Genomic DNA, 17,336 nt, shown 5'->3' with positions numbered 1-17,336 from the left:
TGCTGCTGCAAATCCTACTGCGGGGAGCTTTGGCGTCGCCTCCGTCGGTACTCCTCCAAGCACCAACATCGCGCACGGCCTTTTCATGCCGTCACGAATGACCTCGGCGGCGGGTGGCCTCGCGCCGGCGCCCGCCGTGAAGCCACGTGCCCCCCTCTCGAAGCTCCCAAATGTGGTGCGACTGAAGAAGGGCAAGGTTTCCGTGAAGAAGAACAAGACGACGGACGGCTCCGGCTCCTCCAAGCCGTCGAGGAAGAAACTTGCAGGGCGTGTGACGGCCGCGGTGGCTACCGAAGCGCCGGCGAGCTCACTTGTTGAGCCGGTGGCCGATGCGCACAAGGTGTTCGAGGAAATGCCCCAAAGGTAAAAAAATCGCCAACTTTTTGTTGTTTTTATTTTTTGAATGCACACATATAGATAGCTCATTTGCTTCCTTGTATATCCTTTGTAGTGTCAACAATGAGGCATATATGTCAACTATGGGTGTTGGCTCCAACAATTCTCATTGGTCTCAAACCAATGACATGCATTTCGATGACCATGAGTTCGAGGTGGACGAGGATGGTGAGGGCATTGTCGACGCACCGAAAATAAGAGGAGGCAACTACACCAACGATGAAGACATATTGCTATGCAATACTTGGTTGCAAGTATCGAGGGATCCATCCGTTGGAGGTGATCAAAGTAGAGATGCATATTGGAACCAGATGAAGGAGCACTTTGATCTACACAACAGGAGTGAAATTGACCGCTCGGCACAATCTCTTCGCTCCCGGTGGTCGACAATCAACCAAGATTGTCAAAAGTGGGCGGCCGCACAAAAGACGGTTGACAAGTTGATGAATCAGAGGAAGAGGAAGAGGAAGATGAAGACGAGGACGAGGACGAGGATTGATTCTTGATGGGCCATTCGTTGTTGTGAACTTTTTATGTGGGCATGAATTTGAACTTGTGGGCATGAATTTGGTTGGATGATCTTGTGGGCATGAATTTGAACTTGTGGGCATGAACTTTTTATGTCATCATGAACTTGTTTGTGTGATTTAAATTATGCCATGTCTTTGTTTTCATGTTTGAAATTCATTTTGTGTTCAAAATGTGTCCAAAATGCAACATATGGCAAGCGTCGGCTGCTCGCGAGCGCTGCATTTTAGCGCGCCTGCTGGAGCCAGCGCTGGCCGCCGCGTCAAAACAGGTGATCGACGCGCTGCAAAGTTATTTTTAGCTCGTTGCGGGTTGGGCGGCTGTTCGAGATGCTCTAACCCGCGCACGTACGCCCTTGGCCGTACCTTCGTGCTCGATCATGTTGTCGACCTGATCAAACCAGTCGCCATCCACCGCGGCAGCAACTTTCGATCCCTCAACGACATGTCAATCTCCGATGCAGCTCCTCCAAATCAACTTTTCTGCGGCCTCTCAACAACCTAGCTCATGATATCACTTTTTAGAATAAATCCAAGGCACACCGTCGATCATTCGAGGACCTAGCAATCACACGAGCGCGACACCGAGATTTGTTAAAGAGGTTCATCGACATGGCTACATTCCTGGGGCGTGACTACGGGCGCTCCTTACCGTGACACCGTCACAATACCGCACCCTGGCCGCCCTGAGCGCCGGCACATGCCGCTGGCTCCCCCTGCGCGCCTGTGCTATTATGTTGGCATAGGTTACATCGTGTGTCTACCCTCGCTATATATGAGAGGCCTAGGATACAAGTGTCCTGGCCACGACTCCATATCTTATCTAAATACAATGCAGTTATAAATCGAACTGTAACCTACCTTGTACACTATATTCGACACAACTCTAACAGAGAGAACGAAAAAGGATATGTGAAAAGGGGAGCCACCGCCGCTTCCTCCACAGGTCCCCGTCTCTGGCATTAGTGCAACCACGCCGCTGCCTGCTAGCAGGCTGCATGCCGCCGCAGTCGCAATTCCTTCCCATGTCTGCCCTTCATCCACCTCGGAGTGGCTACAGGGTAGCAGGCGCAAACCCTAGGCCTGGTTCTTGATCTGCCTACTTGGTGGATGTGGCTGCGTTTCGGTGCCGATTCCGCAACCAACGCTGCTCACTTCCAGCCTTCCTCCTCATGCCCGCATCAATCTTCGCTCTCGCTTGACAACATGGAGGTGAACACCGCTGCATCCATGGTGACACCTTCTGTGACCAAGGTTCTCTCTCCTATCACCTCTTTTTCCTCAGGTCCAGCACATGATTGGAAGATGAGGGCAAGCCTGCCAAAACCTGAAATTTCATCAGGGATTGTGATGCCGGCCAAGCAAAGGAAGATCTGCAACAAAACTGTATGTGGACTGCTCCATTACTATTTCTGCTAGAAATTCTGATGTATATCTATAATATTTGTTAGGTGCCGACTTGATCGGACCAGTTGCCTAAGTAGTTGAGTTGTGAGAGGCCAGAATTATTTGTTGCTTGCCCATGCCTTTGGGTGAGCCACATACAAGCTAGCTACTAGATCAATTGATTGATTCTTTTGGTAAAACACAATACACGCCAAGTAAAGGAAACTGTGTACCAAATTCGTACAAACTGCTCCCTTATAATTTTTTCTCTGAATTTTAAGGTATGCACCCACTCCGTGTTAGTTGTGGGATGCTTGTCGTATGTCAGATCGTTGCCTAAGTAGACTTTAGTTGTTGAAACATGCACGCACATCTGACCGGTTTGCTGATTAGTACTAGGCAATTGATGTGAGGTCAGGTGTAGTTTATCATTTGTAAGGCAAATAAATAGATTCCTCTAACAGAGAAAAAAGCTACTGAACAAAACTGATCTTCTCACAACATGCTAATCTCATATTGACCGATTTACTGTTAAAAGAGATCGAAAAGCAAGTATTGGGGACCTCCTATTGTCCTGTGATGCCCGTCGGCTTGTCGACAAACATAAGAAAGAAGCAAAGATCTATAGTAATGGTAGCATAAAAAATTGAGTCCCTGGTTCAATGGCAATGTGTTGTGCTTGAGTTCTACTTTGATAGTCCGAGATACAATGTCTACTATACATGTTGCATGTTATTACCTCCTCCAATTAAGATGCCATTTGAATAACTTAAATATTACATGTTCAGATGTGCAGGTTAACTAATATAAGGTTTAATTAGGAACTAAGACTATGCTGTAAAACATGTTCTAATTCGCTCACATGCAAACCCTCCTAATTTCATCCCTCAAACCTCAGGTAACATATTTCTACAGCATAGGTGTCTGTTTTCGTTGTTTTCTATGTTTTTGGAGTTGTAATAAATTTATTTTGTGCTGCAGATAATACATAGTAGTATATTAAGTTTGAATTTGTGATCTTGTTCTCTCGCCTGCTATATAGAGTTTTGCTTGACCTGCATGAATCATTTGAAGAGAGTGATAAAAGGAGATGGAGAGAGATGCATGTTGTGAATGAGCAAGCCCATTCGATTCAAAACATGATCCATGTGCTGAGAAATTTCGATGTTAATTCAATTGTATATTTCTCACTTCTCGGTTGCTACGTTCATATTTGATATACAAGCAGCTTTGTACATGAAGAATCCATGTGCGTTGAAAGGTTTACTTAGGTGAACTCAAGTTCCATCTCGAACTCTAATATTAATAATTTTGATTTTGATTGTGTATGTTGTTCATTGGTGCCAATTAATTTCTTCAGGTGGTTTTGACACCGTTCGCACAGATGCAAGGTTAATTCGTTCATCAGTACTTCCCATTTGATCATTGAACTGTGCAAAATTTCATACTCCGTTTTAGCGCGTCCCTGGCGTGCTTCTCCCCGCATCTTATTCCTAACGCTACTAACACTGCTTCCAGCAAGCTTCGTCACCATCGGAACGAGATTTGTTAATTGGCAGGAATGCGACATCTAAATATGTATTCTTGCCATGGCAGCAAAAACTGACAATCTCATTCATTGGCAAAGCTTATGCCTGAGAGGGAGCTAGCAAACAAGCATGCTTTATATTCAGGCCGTGCAAGCTGGAAGGATCACTGCAAATTGATCCTATCAAAGGTAGACATTTATTCCATGAAAGTGATAGCTTGGGTGCAGCTACCATGGGAGAAAATCTTCTAATGTATTTCACATGATTGAAGCAGTTTACTTATTTGTTGCACGCCACACCAAAATTTTATTGATGTCACTAAAAAATAGAAAATATGTGGTCATGTGTGTCGCCCAAGTTAGTTTTACCCCTTTTCTAAGATTTCTTTGGATATACTGAAATGATTGTACATCATTACAGTGAGTGGCTTTGAAGGAAGGTGCGGTCTCCATCCTGAAGAAATGGCTGATTGATTCAGCTATACGAAGCAACCCTGTCCTGCGATTGATAACTGGAATCATTTATGCAGAAGCAAGACTACACACGGCGCTCTCAAGCACACACACACGGGATCAGAGGAACTCTGGACCTGATAGTTTTCTGTTTTCCATATGCCTTTAGATGGTTCAACCTTTCATTAATGAATTGGATGCAAAATCATACTCAAGAGTGCCTTCTAAACATGGTGTATATATTTCACTTTGTTAGTGTCCCACCCAATAGCTCCCCCCCCCCCCCAACATTGTTTCTACATTATTATCTTTGAAATACCCCTTTTAGGTTTCCTGGTACATCGTCTTGCTTTGTAAAAACAAATTTTATCGGCATTTTTCATTGCCATTTAGTAGTTCTGAACTTGGGGAGACTGACTCTAATAATACTTGATAGTAGATGTTTTTCGTTCCTTCCAATGAACATACCAATTCAAAATTTAAGATATGTTTTGCTTAGTATAACAAAAGGTCGAGAATCATAAGAGATAATAAACAAATGGATGTTGCGTGCGATGAATTTACTCTAAATTTAGCATGCTGACCATATGTGGAATTTCCACTGTAGATTACACATTTCAGCCAGTAGATCTATCTACATTAGTCAGTTTTCTTAAATGTAGAGGAGTAGAAACTTCGGTTGTGTGAGTTCAATGTGTACCAGTATGTTCAGTGATTTTCTGTTCTTTGTGCGGTTGCCTATATTTTAGTGCTGATATTTTGGAACTTAGTTAAGTAGATTAGTCATGCGCTTTGTTTTTTTCTAAACACGGATGTCAGACGCATGCTACACTAAGAACTTTGGGAGCATCTGTCAGTGTCAATTTAATGTTGTAGATTACACTACACATATACATTGTATGCTAAGATAGCAATTAGACAAAAATAGTATGCAGGTTACTTTGCCTCTCCTCTGCATCATGCTAACGCAAAGCAATTGCGTTTTTTCGCCCATGTCCATTATAGAAGCAAGGTTCAATGTTTTGATCACACAAACCAACTATATATGGGTTCTAATGAAATAGACAAAAGTACCATTGATCCACAAGATTGATCCATTGATACAGAGTAGCGTCAGAAGCTCTCGGCCCTAGGAAAAAACTTGCTTGATGTCATCCCCAGGTGAAACAAGACATGGAACTTTGGGATAAGATAATTTGTTTTGTTGATCTTTAACTATTGCAATCTTTATTAAGATGACTATATGTATATATAGTCTGATCTGTTTTTGTTTATCTATATCCCAGTTCATCATCTTCTGATACTGGAAGACGACACATTAGGTTATCAAGCAAGAAAGTAAAACATGGATTTCACTTTCTTGAGAGAAGATCTGGCCATGACACTGACACTGCTATGTACCAGACTAGAAGTTCAACAAATGATCACAAATTTAGTGTCTTTGCCATTTATGATGCCAATTTTGGAGATACCGTGTCTAGTTTTCGGAAAACAATTCTGTTCAACTATATATTAATACATGCAAGTTTTCCATCATTTCTTTCTTTCCATTTTGGTAAGGCCTATATATGTAGTGTTACCATAGTGGCAAATATGTATGGTAGTTTTGCAGCCTCTTTGCTGAATCGCCGATCAGATTCAGAATAATCGACGTGTTTTGTAGCCTCTATTCTCGATGAGACGGCAATAAGATTGTGCAAATTGTTGATATTGAAATATATCATAAGGTTGTGCAAGGTTTAGGAGTTCTGTGGACAAGAAGGATCTCCTGGTTCGTCCCTTATCTTTAAGAAGTCTACTAATTAGAATATTCATTAATACATAATTGTATACTCTGGTTTCAGTTGATGTTCTATTTTATAACCTATGGAAGCACATTTATCAATATGGTAAACTATTTTTTCTATACACATTTAACATTTTGCAATTGCTTGATTTACATTTTTCATATACTTGTTCAGCATCTTTTCAAATTCCTGATTAACAATTTTGAAGTACATGATCAATTTTTTCATAAACATATTATTACTTTAAATAATTTTTTGTATATGTGATAAACATTTTCCCCATACATATATAACATTTCTCAAATACTTAATCAACATTTTTCAAATGATTATGTAGAGTGATTTTTGTAATATTTTTTTTTGAGACAATAAAAAAGTTAAAATGAAATAAAAAAAATAAAAACGTGAAGGAAAACTAGAAAACGAGTTTATGACCTCCAGCGCACCTGGGTTGGCTCATGTCGCGCTACCGTATTGCGTGCGTTCCCTTTGTCTTGCTTATTTTAGATAACCAGCGAAGCTTTATTAACTCGTCACAATGTTTACAGGGACGGAATGCAGGTCTTCCGGATGGCCTAACCATACATGACGGACATCTCTCAGGTTAAGACCATGCTTCACTAAATTGTGAGCTTCGAAATTGGAGCTCCTACATTCGTGAACGAACTTACAAGAACTGAATGAAGAAGAAATATATAAAATTTCTTGAACTATATGTAACGACCAAGATGCGGTCCTTTCCAATCTGGGGATCGAGGCCCCGAATTGGTAAGGAGCGCATCTAAGCGTCTCGCAAACAGGTAACACATCACATACATAATAATAAAAGATAGACAATCAGGGGTTCAATTGCCTTCTCATAAATATATCAGAGTACATCACGCATACAACCAAAGTATTTCCGCTACGGACTACAAAACAAGATAAATAGGCTATGCTACCCTGCCTGCTGGCCCACGATCACGACCATGCCTCAATCTTCTGGATAGTTCACGTACAGACGGTCGGTCTCCTCATCGTGCTGCCACGCCAGCTGCGTGCCGTCGGAATCTCCTGTCTCTCGGGTACCTGAACTGTTGGTATTTTGGAGGAATCCGTGAGCCACGGGGACTCAGCAATCTAAGACCTTGGTGCCAGAACTAGTCAAGTTATTAGGTTGGATAGGTGGAGTGTTTATGGTTGCAGCATCCTAAGCTTGATATGGTGGCTAACTTACGTTGAACATATATGAAGGGGGACTATACTAACGGTCGAGAATACTTGATCACTAAGTGATCCTGAACACCTAACTACGTCAATCATAACCCCACCGTGTTCCCGATCGAAGAGAGATCTTCGAGGGGACAGTCACGGTTACGCACACGGTTGGCAATTTTATTAGCTTTTGTTTGAGTTATCTAATACCGGATGTTAACAAAATATTCCAAGTTGCCACATAACCGCGGGCACGACTTTCCGAAAGATTAAACCCTGCAGGGGTGCTCCAACTAGTCCATGACAAACATACACAGGCCGCAAAGTAATCCTCTATCAAGAATCTCGTGATCTCGTCGGATTCCTTAGAGGAAAACCTCAACTCTGGGGAGAACCAAAACTTCACCGGGATTCCTATACGCAAGATATATCGCTAAGGTAAGACAAGACTAGCAGGACCTCCCGTCGTGTCGACGACTGATGGGGTCATAGTCCTAGGGTAGGGTCATAGGCCTGTCCTACAGGTCCTACCCAAGGACTACCCCACGCAAGGGACAGGATCTTAAGTATGCCCGACTGTATTAAGGTGCCCCCATCATCCAGTCGGTAACGGGCCCAGAATCATCCAGTCGGAGACTAAGACTCGGAGGACACCGGACCTACCGACTGGATACACTCGGTGCGTCGTAACCTCCCTGGAGGGAAACTGCCGTACGTTTCCGGGTGCATTAACTAGCATTTATAGCATACGTTACCTGTAACGCATGCATTCAATCGCCACTACTCCACCCTTGAATCAGAACCGTTGTGGAGGGCAGCGCACTCTATATAAGCCGCCCTCCCCCACTGGTAAAAGGGTTAGAAAAACATTGTACTCCATATTACACTCGGTATCAAGCTCCAAGAGCACTGAGACGTAGGGCTATTACCTCCACCGTAGAGGGGCCTGAACTCATACAACCTCGCCGTAGCTAGGACTCTGCCCATCTCATTCGTACCCTACACATCTACTGTCAGGCTTATACCCACGACAGTTGGCGCCCACCGTGGGGCAGGCGTCTAAGCGACTTCCGGCAAGTTTGCGACTACTTCCTTTCGTCATGTCGTCTGGTGGAGGTTCGAGCATGGGTCACCAGATCCTCTTCGGCGCTCTCTCCTTCGTCGTCGACGATTCGGCGTGGCTTCGGGATGCACCTCTCGACGTCGAGGTGCTTCCCCGTCGCGGGGCCACGCACTTCCGTGCTGGCACTCGCGGCGTTCTTCTTCTCCAACAATTGGCTCCATTGCCGGCTTGCACCTTCGTCACGCGCTGCAGCAGGCGATCGCGCAGTCCGCGTCTACAACGTTGGGTGCAGCATGCCCGAGCGCGCCAGTTCGCGTCCTCCCAGGTGGCAGTCCTGGAGTCTGTTGTAGTCGCCCCACGCTCCCAGTGCTCGGACTCGGTTCCAACTGAGCTTCCTACCGAGTACATGGGTCGTGGGCCTGCAGCAGAAGTACACATGGCCAACTCCCATGAAGATCCTCGTCAAGCCGACCGAGGTGAAGTTGGCGAAGCATCTGGTGCGCGTCGTCCGCCTCGTCGTTCTGCCAGCCGACACACTCGGTGGAGCAACATGGAGGTGTTCCGCACACCACTCCTCAACCTGGCCGCGGCTGCCCAGATTGCCGATTCCCTCCAGCCGACTGATTCAGAGGCAGGAAGGGGAATCAAACAAATCCGAGCCCTGTTGCGCACGGCGCAACAGCAGAATTCGGCAGTCTCCCAGTCACACAATCGGATCCGCAATAGTTCCGTCCATGCAAACACGCATAGATCGGTTCACAGCCCTGGATCTCATCAGTATCGCCGTCGCTCACGCACCCCTCCGCGGGGTGGGCCCTATGGGTCCCGGCATCATGATGATCGGCATTCAGTCGGCGACACTTACGACCCTAGACCCGACAAAAGGGGCTGAATCGCTCAGCGAAGAGTCGACAGGGGTCGAGCCCACCGCGATGGCCGCGATATGGACCGTCCGAGTGGAAGCAGGGCCATCGTATCTGGTCCCGAGTGTTTTAGTCGAGCCATCCGCTCGGTTGATATCCCGCCCAACTTCCGATTGGCTGCGAGAATCGGTAAATTCTCAGGAGAGTCCAAGCCCGAAACATGGCTAGACGACTACTGAGTGGCGGTCCAGATCGGAGGAGGAGACGACCATGTCGCTATGAAGCACCTCCCTCTGATGCTCGACGGCTCGGCCCGAGCTTGGCTGAACCAGTTGGCCCCCTCCAGCATTTACAGTTGGGCAGATCTAGCCCGAGTGTTCATCAGAACCTTCGAAGGAACGTGCAAGCGCCCTGCAGGTCTCGTGGAACTTCAGCACTGTGTCCAGAAGCCGAATGAGCCCTTGCACGACTTCATCCAGCGATGGACGACTCTTTACCACACGGTGGAGAACGTCACCGAGCATCAAGCAGTTTGCGCCTTCAAGGCAGGCGTGCGGTACAGGGAGCTGTACTTGAAGTTTGGTCGAACCGGCGACATCTCCATGAGCAAGATGATGGAGATAGCAACTCGCTATGCAAATGGCGAAGAAGAAGACCGCATCCGGAGCGGAAAACACAAGACAGTCGGCGACGCCGACGGAGGTAACACTCGGAAGCAGAAACCGAAGGTTCCGCCTCCACCGCAAGCAGAAGCTGCAGCTGTAACCAGCGCCAAATTCAAGGGCAAAGGGAAAGCGCAGTTCACCCCCAAGAAAAAGCCTTTCAACAATCCCATCCTGGACCAGCCTTGTCCAATCCATACGAAGATGGATGAGGAAGGTAACCCCATATACGCAAAGCACACCACTCGGCAGTGCCGTCTCCTGATCCAGGGGTTCAGCGAAGGGCAGCCGAGTGAGCAGAATCCTGAACAGGATGAGGAGGACAAGGAGGATCCGTTCCCCCAAGTCCATGCAACCCTCATGATCTTCGCTGACGTCAAAAGTAAGAGTCGACTGAAGCTAGTGAACAGAGAAGTCAACATGGCCGTTCTGACTGCCCCCAAGTTTCTCAAATGGTCTCAGACTGCGATTACCTTCGATCAGTCGGATCATCCAACACATGTCCCCACCCCAGGAAGGCAGGCTCTGGTCGTCGACCCGGTGGTGGAAGGAGTCCGACTGCGCAAAGTCCTAATGGACAGCGGCAGCGGGTTGAATATTATGTACGCCGACACTCTCAAGGGGATGGGCATTCCGATGTCCAGACTCTGCGAGAGCAATATGCAGTTCCACGGAGTCGTCCCAGGGCGGAAGGCCAAATCACTCGGCCAGATCGCATTGGAGGTCATCTTCGGCTCCGACAAGAACTTTCGCAAGGAGAAGCTCATGTTTGAGGTGGTGGACTTCCAGAGCGCTTACCATGCAATTTTGGGCCGCCCGGCATATGTGAGTTTCATGGCACGACCGTGTTATGTGTACTTGAAGTTGAAAATGCCCGGTCCAAAAGGCGTTATCACCATCACCGGCAACCGCCAGCGAGCCGAGGAGTGTCTGCAAGAGGGGTCGAGGATCGTCGACCAGCAGATGGCTGTACTCGAGCTCGAAGAGTACAAGAAGACAGTCGACCCCGCCGACTTAATGCGCTCAAAGAAGCCAGCTTCTGAGTCCGCGTTCCAGTCGGCGGGAGAGACTAAGAAGGTCAGCATCCACCCGACGGACGAGTCTGCCGCACCGACGAACATCTCCACCACCCTGGATCCCAAATAGGAAGCCGAGCTCACCCAATTCCTCCGTGAGAACTGGGACATCTTCGCATGGAAGCCATCTGACATGCCGGGTGTACCTAGGGAGTTGGCTGAGCACCGACTGCATGTGGATCCCGCTGCTCGGCCCGTCCGAGAGCGCCTGCGCAGGTCCGCCGCGCACAAAAGGAAGGCAATCGGAGAAGAGGTGGCTAAGCTGCTAGCTGCCAGATTCATTCGCGAGGTTCACCACTCCGAGTGGCTCGCCAATGTAGTCATGGTGCCCAAGAAGGACAAGTCACTCCGAATGTGCATTGACTTCAAGCACCTCAATAAGGTCTGCCCGAAAGACCATTTTCCACTCCCCCACATAGATCAAATTGTCGATTCGACTGCGGGGTGCGAGCGTTTATCATTTCTTGATGCCTACTCGGGTTATCATCAGATCCGTCTGTATGGTCCCGATGAGTTGAAAACAGCTTTCATCACCCCGTTTGGGTGCTTCTGCTACATCACCATGCCTTTCGGTCTGAAGAATGCAGGAGCTACCTTTATGCACATGATCCAAAAATGTCTCCTCGACCAGATCGGTCACAATGTGGAGGCATACATGGATGATATCGTAGTCAAATCCCGCAAAGGTTCCGACCTGCTGACTGACTTGGCAGAAACATTCGCCAACCTTCGTAGGTACGATATCAAGCTAAATCCTGCCAAGTGTTCATTCGGTGTTCCCAGCGGAAAGTTACTCGGTTTCTTCGTTTCCGAACGAGGGATCGATGTAAACCCCGAAAAGATCGGGACCATCGTCCGAATGGAGAGGCCGGTCAGAATACACGATGTTCAACGACCCACAGGTTGCTTAGCAGCTTTGAGCAGGTTCATCAGTCGACTCGGCGAAAAAGCACTTCCTCTGTACCGACTCATGAAGAAATCAGATACCTTCGAGTGGATAGACGAAGCCCAAGTCGCGTTCGACGACCTCAAAGTCCTACTTTCCACCCAGCCGGTTCTTACTGCTCCGCTCAGTAAAGAGCCCCTTCTTCTGTATATCGCGGCTACAAATCAAGTCGTCAGTACTGTTCTTACAGTCGAGCGAGAAGAAGAAGGCAAAGCATACAAAGTTCAGCGGCCAGTGTACTACGTCTCCGAAGTCCTGACACCTTCCAAGCAGAGGTATCCCCATTATCAAAAGCTTATCTATGGGATCTATATGACTGCAAAGAAGGTGGCTCATTATTTCCAAGACCACTCGGTATCTGTCGTTTCTGATGCTCCGTTGTCGGAAATTCTCCACAATCGGGACGCATCAGGCCGAGTGGCGAAGTGGGCGATGGAGATGCTGTACTGCGACATCAAGTTCGAGGCCAAGAAAGCTATTAAGTCTCAAGCCCTGGCTGACTTTATAGCAGAATGGGTAGAACAACAGCAACCGACTCACATCTACTCGGCTCATTGGACAATGTTCTTCGATGGGTCTAAGATGTTGAATGGATCCGGCGCTGGTGTTGTGATCGTATCACCAAAGGGTGACAAGCTCAAGTATGTGCTTCAGATACACTTTGATTCCTCTAACAATGAGGCAGAGTATGAAGCTCTTCTCTACGGATTGCGCATGGCCATCTCACTCGGCGTCCGTCGCCTGATGGTCTACGGCGATTCAAACTTGGTGGTCAACCAAGTGATGAAAGAGTGGGACGTAAGGAACCCCACTATGACAACATACTGCAATGCAGTCAGGAAGCTGGAGAAGAAGTTTGAAGGTCTAGAACTTCATCATGTTCCAAGACTTAAGAACCAAGCAGCGGACGAGTTGGCGAAGCTCGGATCCACTCGGAGACCCGTCCCGAGTGATGTCTGCCTCGAGCACCTCCATCTTCCTTCAGTCAAAGAAGATCCCTTCACGGAAGAACTAGTACAACCCAAGAGCGCAACAGATCCGACTGAAGTCGATGTGCCTGCTGTGGTTTATCTGGTCACAGAGATTCTGGTAATCATTCCCGACTGGACTGTGCCGATTATGGCGTATATCCTAAGGCAAGAACTTCGAGAAGATGAAGTCCAAGCCCGGCAGATAGTTCGCAGGTCAAAGGCATTCACTGTCATCGACGGTCAATTGTACAAGGAGAGTGTTTCAGGCGTCCTCCAACGTTGCATTCCCCAGAGGAAGGGCAGTTGATCCTAGAGGATGTCCACTCGGGAACCTGCGGCCATCATGCTTCTTCAAGAGAAATCGTCGCCAAGGCGTTCAGAGCTGGATTCTTCTGGTTGCAGGCTAACGAGATGGCCAAAGCCATGGTCGATCGATGCGAAGGCTGTCAGTTCTACTCCAACAAGTCCCACAAGCCAACGTCTGCACTGAAGACAATCCCACTTGTGTGGCCGTTTGCAGTTTGGGGATTAGACACAGTCGGACCATTCAAGACAGGCCAAGGAGGCTACACACATCTCTTGGTGGCAGTCGACAAGTTTACAAAGTGGATAGAAGCCAAGCCCATCAAGAAACTCGACGCCTCCACAGCCGTGAAGTTTGTCAGAGATATCATCTCCAGATTCGGAGTGCCTCACAGCATAATCACGGACAATGGGACAAACTTCGACTCGGACAGATTCAAAGGTTTCTGCGCGAGTCAAGGTATCCGAGTGGATATTGCTTCCGTAGCACATCCGCAATCCAATGGATAGGCTGAGCGTGCAAATGGACTTATCCTTCAAGGTTTGAAGCCGCGAATCTTGCGAGAGATAGGACATGCTGCTGGTGCATGGGTAATCGAGTTACCTTCAGTACTTTGGGGCCTCCGCACCACTCTGAACAGATCAACAGGGCGATCACCGTTCTTCCTCGTCTATGGAGCAGAAGCGGTCCTTCCGAGTGACCTACTTCACAATGCCCCGCGAGTCGAGCTCTTCTCCGAAGCCGAAGCAGAACAAGCAAGACAAGATGGAGTCGATCTTCTAGAGGAGGAGCGCGAGATGGCACTTACTCGCTCAACAATTTATCAGCAAGATCTGCGACGTTTTCATGCACGACATGTCAGGAGCCGCACGTTCCAGGCTGGCGATTTGGTGCTCCGAGTGGATCAGCAAAGACCACACAAGTTGGCTCCGGCCTGGGAAGGTCTTTTCATCATTTCAAAGGTGCTGAACAACGGGGCATACAGACTCTACAACATTCAGAAGGAGACCGACGAACCCCGCGCGTGGAACGGAGACCTCCTCAAGCGTTTTTATACGTGATCGCCGACTAAAGCAGTGTAACGAACAAGTTTTGGCGAAATAATATACAGCAGATTCAATTTCTTTTGCAGATTCAGAGTTCTTCCGCGGTTGCAGACTACGGTCACACACAAAAAAAAACTTAGCTGCGATCCCGAATCGCCTAAGTAACACCTTCCTTCGAGTGTGCACTTCACGTCGCACTCGGGGACTTAGCTGCGATCCTGCATCGCCTAAGTATTAACTATCTCCGAGTGTGCACTTTACGTCGCACTCGGGGGCTTAGCTGCGATCCTGAATCGCCTAAGTATTAACTTCCTTCGAGTGTGCACTTTACGTCGCACTCGGAGGCTTAGCTGCGATCCTGCATTGCCTAAGTATTAACTTCCTCCGAGTGTGCACTTTACGTCGCACTCGGAGGCTTAGCTGTGATCCTGCATCGCCTAAGTATTAACTTCCTCCGAGTGTGCACTTCACGTCACACTCGGGGACTTAGCTGCGATCCTGCATCGCCTAAGTATTAACTTCCTTTGAGTGTGCACTTCACGTCGCACTCAGGGGCTTAGCTGCGATCCTGCATCGCCTAAGTACTAATCTCCTTCGAGTGTGCACTATACGTCACACTCGGGGACTTAGCTGCGATCCTGCATCGCCTAAGTATTAACTTCCTCCGAGTGTGCACTTCACGTAACACTCGGGGGCTTAGCTGCGACCCTGCATCGCCTAAGTATTAACTTCCTCTGAGTGTGCACTTTACGTCACATTCGGGGACTTAGCCGCGATCCTGCATCGCCTAAGTATTAACTTCCTCCGAGTGTGCACTTCACGTAACACTCGCGGGCTTAGCTGCGATCCTGCATCGCCTAAGTATTAACTTCCTCCGAGTGTGCACTTTACATCACACTCGGGGACTTAGCTGCGATCCTGCATCGCCTAAGTACTAATCTTCCTCCGAGTGTGCACTTTATGTCGCACTCAGGGACTTAGCTGCGATCCTGCATCGCCTAAGTCTTAACTTCCTTCGAGTGTGCACTTCATGTCACACTCGGGGACTCAGCTGCGATCCCGAATCGCCTAAGTAATCACTTCCTCCGAGTGCGCACTATACGTTCCACTCGGAGACTTAGTTGTGATCACGAATCATCTAAGTACCAACCTCCTCCGAGTGTGTACTGTACGTCACACTCGGGAACTTAGCTGTGATCATGAATCACCTAAGTCTTCGTATTCTCCGAGTACACATTAAGTGTTCAACTCTAAACAGCATTCAAGCAAAAGACTAGGTGTTTTCATTGTGACTCCAACAGTCTAGAAACAATAATTGACTCGGTGCGGATCAAGCTTACCCGCACCGATTTAAACGTATGACGGCCAACAGAAGTGGCCAGAGTATATTACAGGCAAACACTCGGCATACCGAGGATAAAGTTTGATCATGCATCAGCTGGGCCCGCCTCGGGACTAGAGGGCTCCACGAAGGTATCCAGGTCGATTCCATCAGCAATGCGGGTCGCAGTCTCCAAGAATGTCTCCATGAAGTCTTCGAATTGAAGTTTTTTCGTGTTGGCGACCTTCAAGGCTTTCAGCTTCTCTTCCCGCGCTTCCTTGCAATGAACTCGAACCAGGGACAACGCCACATCAGCACCGCAACGCGCTGCCGATTTCTTCCAAGATTGTACCCGGCTCGGCACCTCCTCCAGTCGGCCCGTCAGGGTTTCCATCCCTTCTCGCGACTCGTCTTCCGGCCAAAGTTCCTTGTTAATTCGGCCGACAACTTCTCTGAGTCGACCGATGAAAGGACCTACTTTGCTTGCGCGGATCTAGGCTCGGAGCAGATCCCGATTGGCGTCCTCACCGAGTGGAACTTTGTCCTTAACAGACCGTTCCACATCCGCCGTTTCAGCTTCAGGGTCTCCGCAAAAGTCTGCCACAAACAAGCAAACAGGCAATGAAAACCGAGTGCATGGCACACGATACAGCCACTCAACAAAGCATAAGACTTACCAACCAGACAAGTCATCATTTGCGCAGCCCAGTCGGTGACATACTTCTCTTGAGCTATGCACCTCCTGTTCAGGACGGCCATCTGATTATGAAGTTCGGTCCTATGTTTCCTCATCATCTGCGTCTCCGCCGTCAACACCCTGTTTGCCTCCAGAGCTTCTTCCAAGGACTTTTCTCGCGCTTCCAGAGCGTCCTTCATACCAGCCATGGCAAGCATCGCAGCTTCTAGTTCACCAGCATATTGGTTCCTCTCCGCTCTCAGGGCTTCATAAGAAGTTCCCATTTCAGAAGTTTTCTGCACCAAAGAAACAAAGGGCAGTCAGCAAGTTTATCAGTTCACACACTAAGTTCTTCAGACCCCTGCCGACGTAAGCAGTCGACAGCGGTCTCGGGGACTACACCCAGTGGGTTCACTCAGAGTGACCCCACTGGCATGCACCTCAAGCAGGTCTGCCCTATTGAGGTGCACGTTTTCATCTACGCCTCCGAGGCTCAAACTACTCGACCTGTGTGTAGTTTACTCTAGGGGACTCTTACCGCAAGAGTGCTCCGACTGCAGTAAATACCTGCACTCGGAAATCTTGTCTACGGACACGACAAAAATCAAAGACCAAATGTATAAAGACAACTGTCGGTGCAAGCACTCGACAGAAGTCTCGGGGACTACACCCACTGGGTTCACTCGGAGTGAACCCATTGCAAACAACAGACGACGACACCACCCAGTGGGTTACAGAAGAAAAGTAAGTACTTACTAGACTACTTACTCGGATGACATCGCGCAGCTCCAAACGCCGCTGGTACAAAGCCGCAGCGGAGTCATAAACCCTCTTGGCCTCTTCGGCCATCAGCTCCGCCTGGGTCATGGCCCCCTCGGCCGCTCCCGCCTGCTCTTCTGAGACACGCCGAATGCTGATTTCAACATTCGACGAACCGGGAATCGTGGGAAGATCCTGGTTCATCCCAAGGTTTGCCCCAGTTCGTTCCTCACCCACCGGCATTGGTTCAGTCGGCGGAGGTACTTCGCTCGGTGGAGTGTCGGCAGCAGGGGCGGCAGCAGGAGGAGCAGCCTCAGGGACAAGCTCCACGACAGGCTCCGTGGCCGGGTCAGCTCTCCCCCCTGACAAGCCGAATAA

At 48.4% G+C, this 17,336-nt stretch overlaps 1 long non-coding RNA gene across 3 annotated transcripts; it reads left to right on the top strand.

The window, feature by feature from the left end:
* The first annotated feature begins 1,657 nt into the window (after nucleotides 1–1,657).
* On the top strand, nucleotides 1,658–4,566 carry LOC123399291. Of its 3 annotated transcripts, none has more exons than XR_006610353.1 (4): nucleotides 1,658–2,309; nucleotides 3,098–3,580; nucleotides 3,670–4,026; nucleotides 4,259–4,566. It is a non-coding gene; the product is annotated as an uncharacterized LOC123399291 (long non-coding RNA). The 3 variants fall into 3 exon arrangements; XR_006610354.1 differs by having other exon boundaries at nucleotides 1,659–3,207; nucleotides 3,291–3,580; XR_006610352.1 differs by having other exon boundaries at nucleotides 1,661–3,580.
* Nucleotides 4,567–17,336: the final 12,770 nt, after the last annotated feature.

Source organism: Hordeum vulgare, chromosome 5H (assembly GCF_904849725.1).
Source record: "Hordeum vulgare subsp. vulgare chromosome 5H, MorexV3_pseudomolecules_assembly, whole genome shotgun sequence".
NCBI lineage: Eukaryota > Viridiplantae > Streptophyta > Magnoliopsida > Poales > Poaceae > Hordeum > Hordeum vulgare.
Note: the sequence above shows the minus strand (reverse complement) of the source record. Positions and strands in the feature narration are given on the sequence as shown.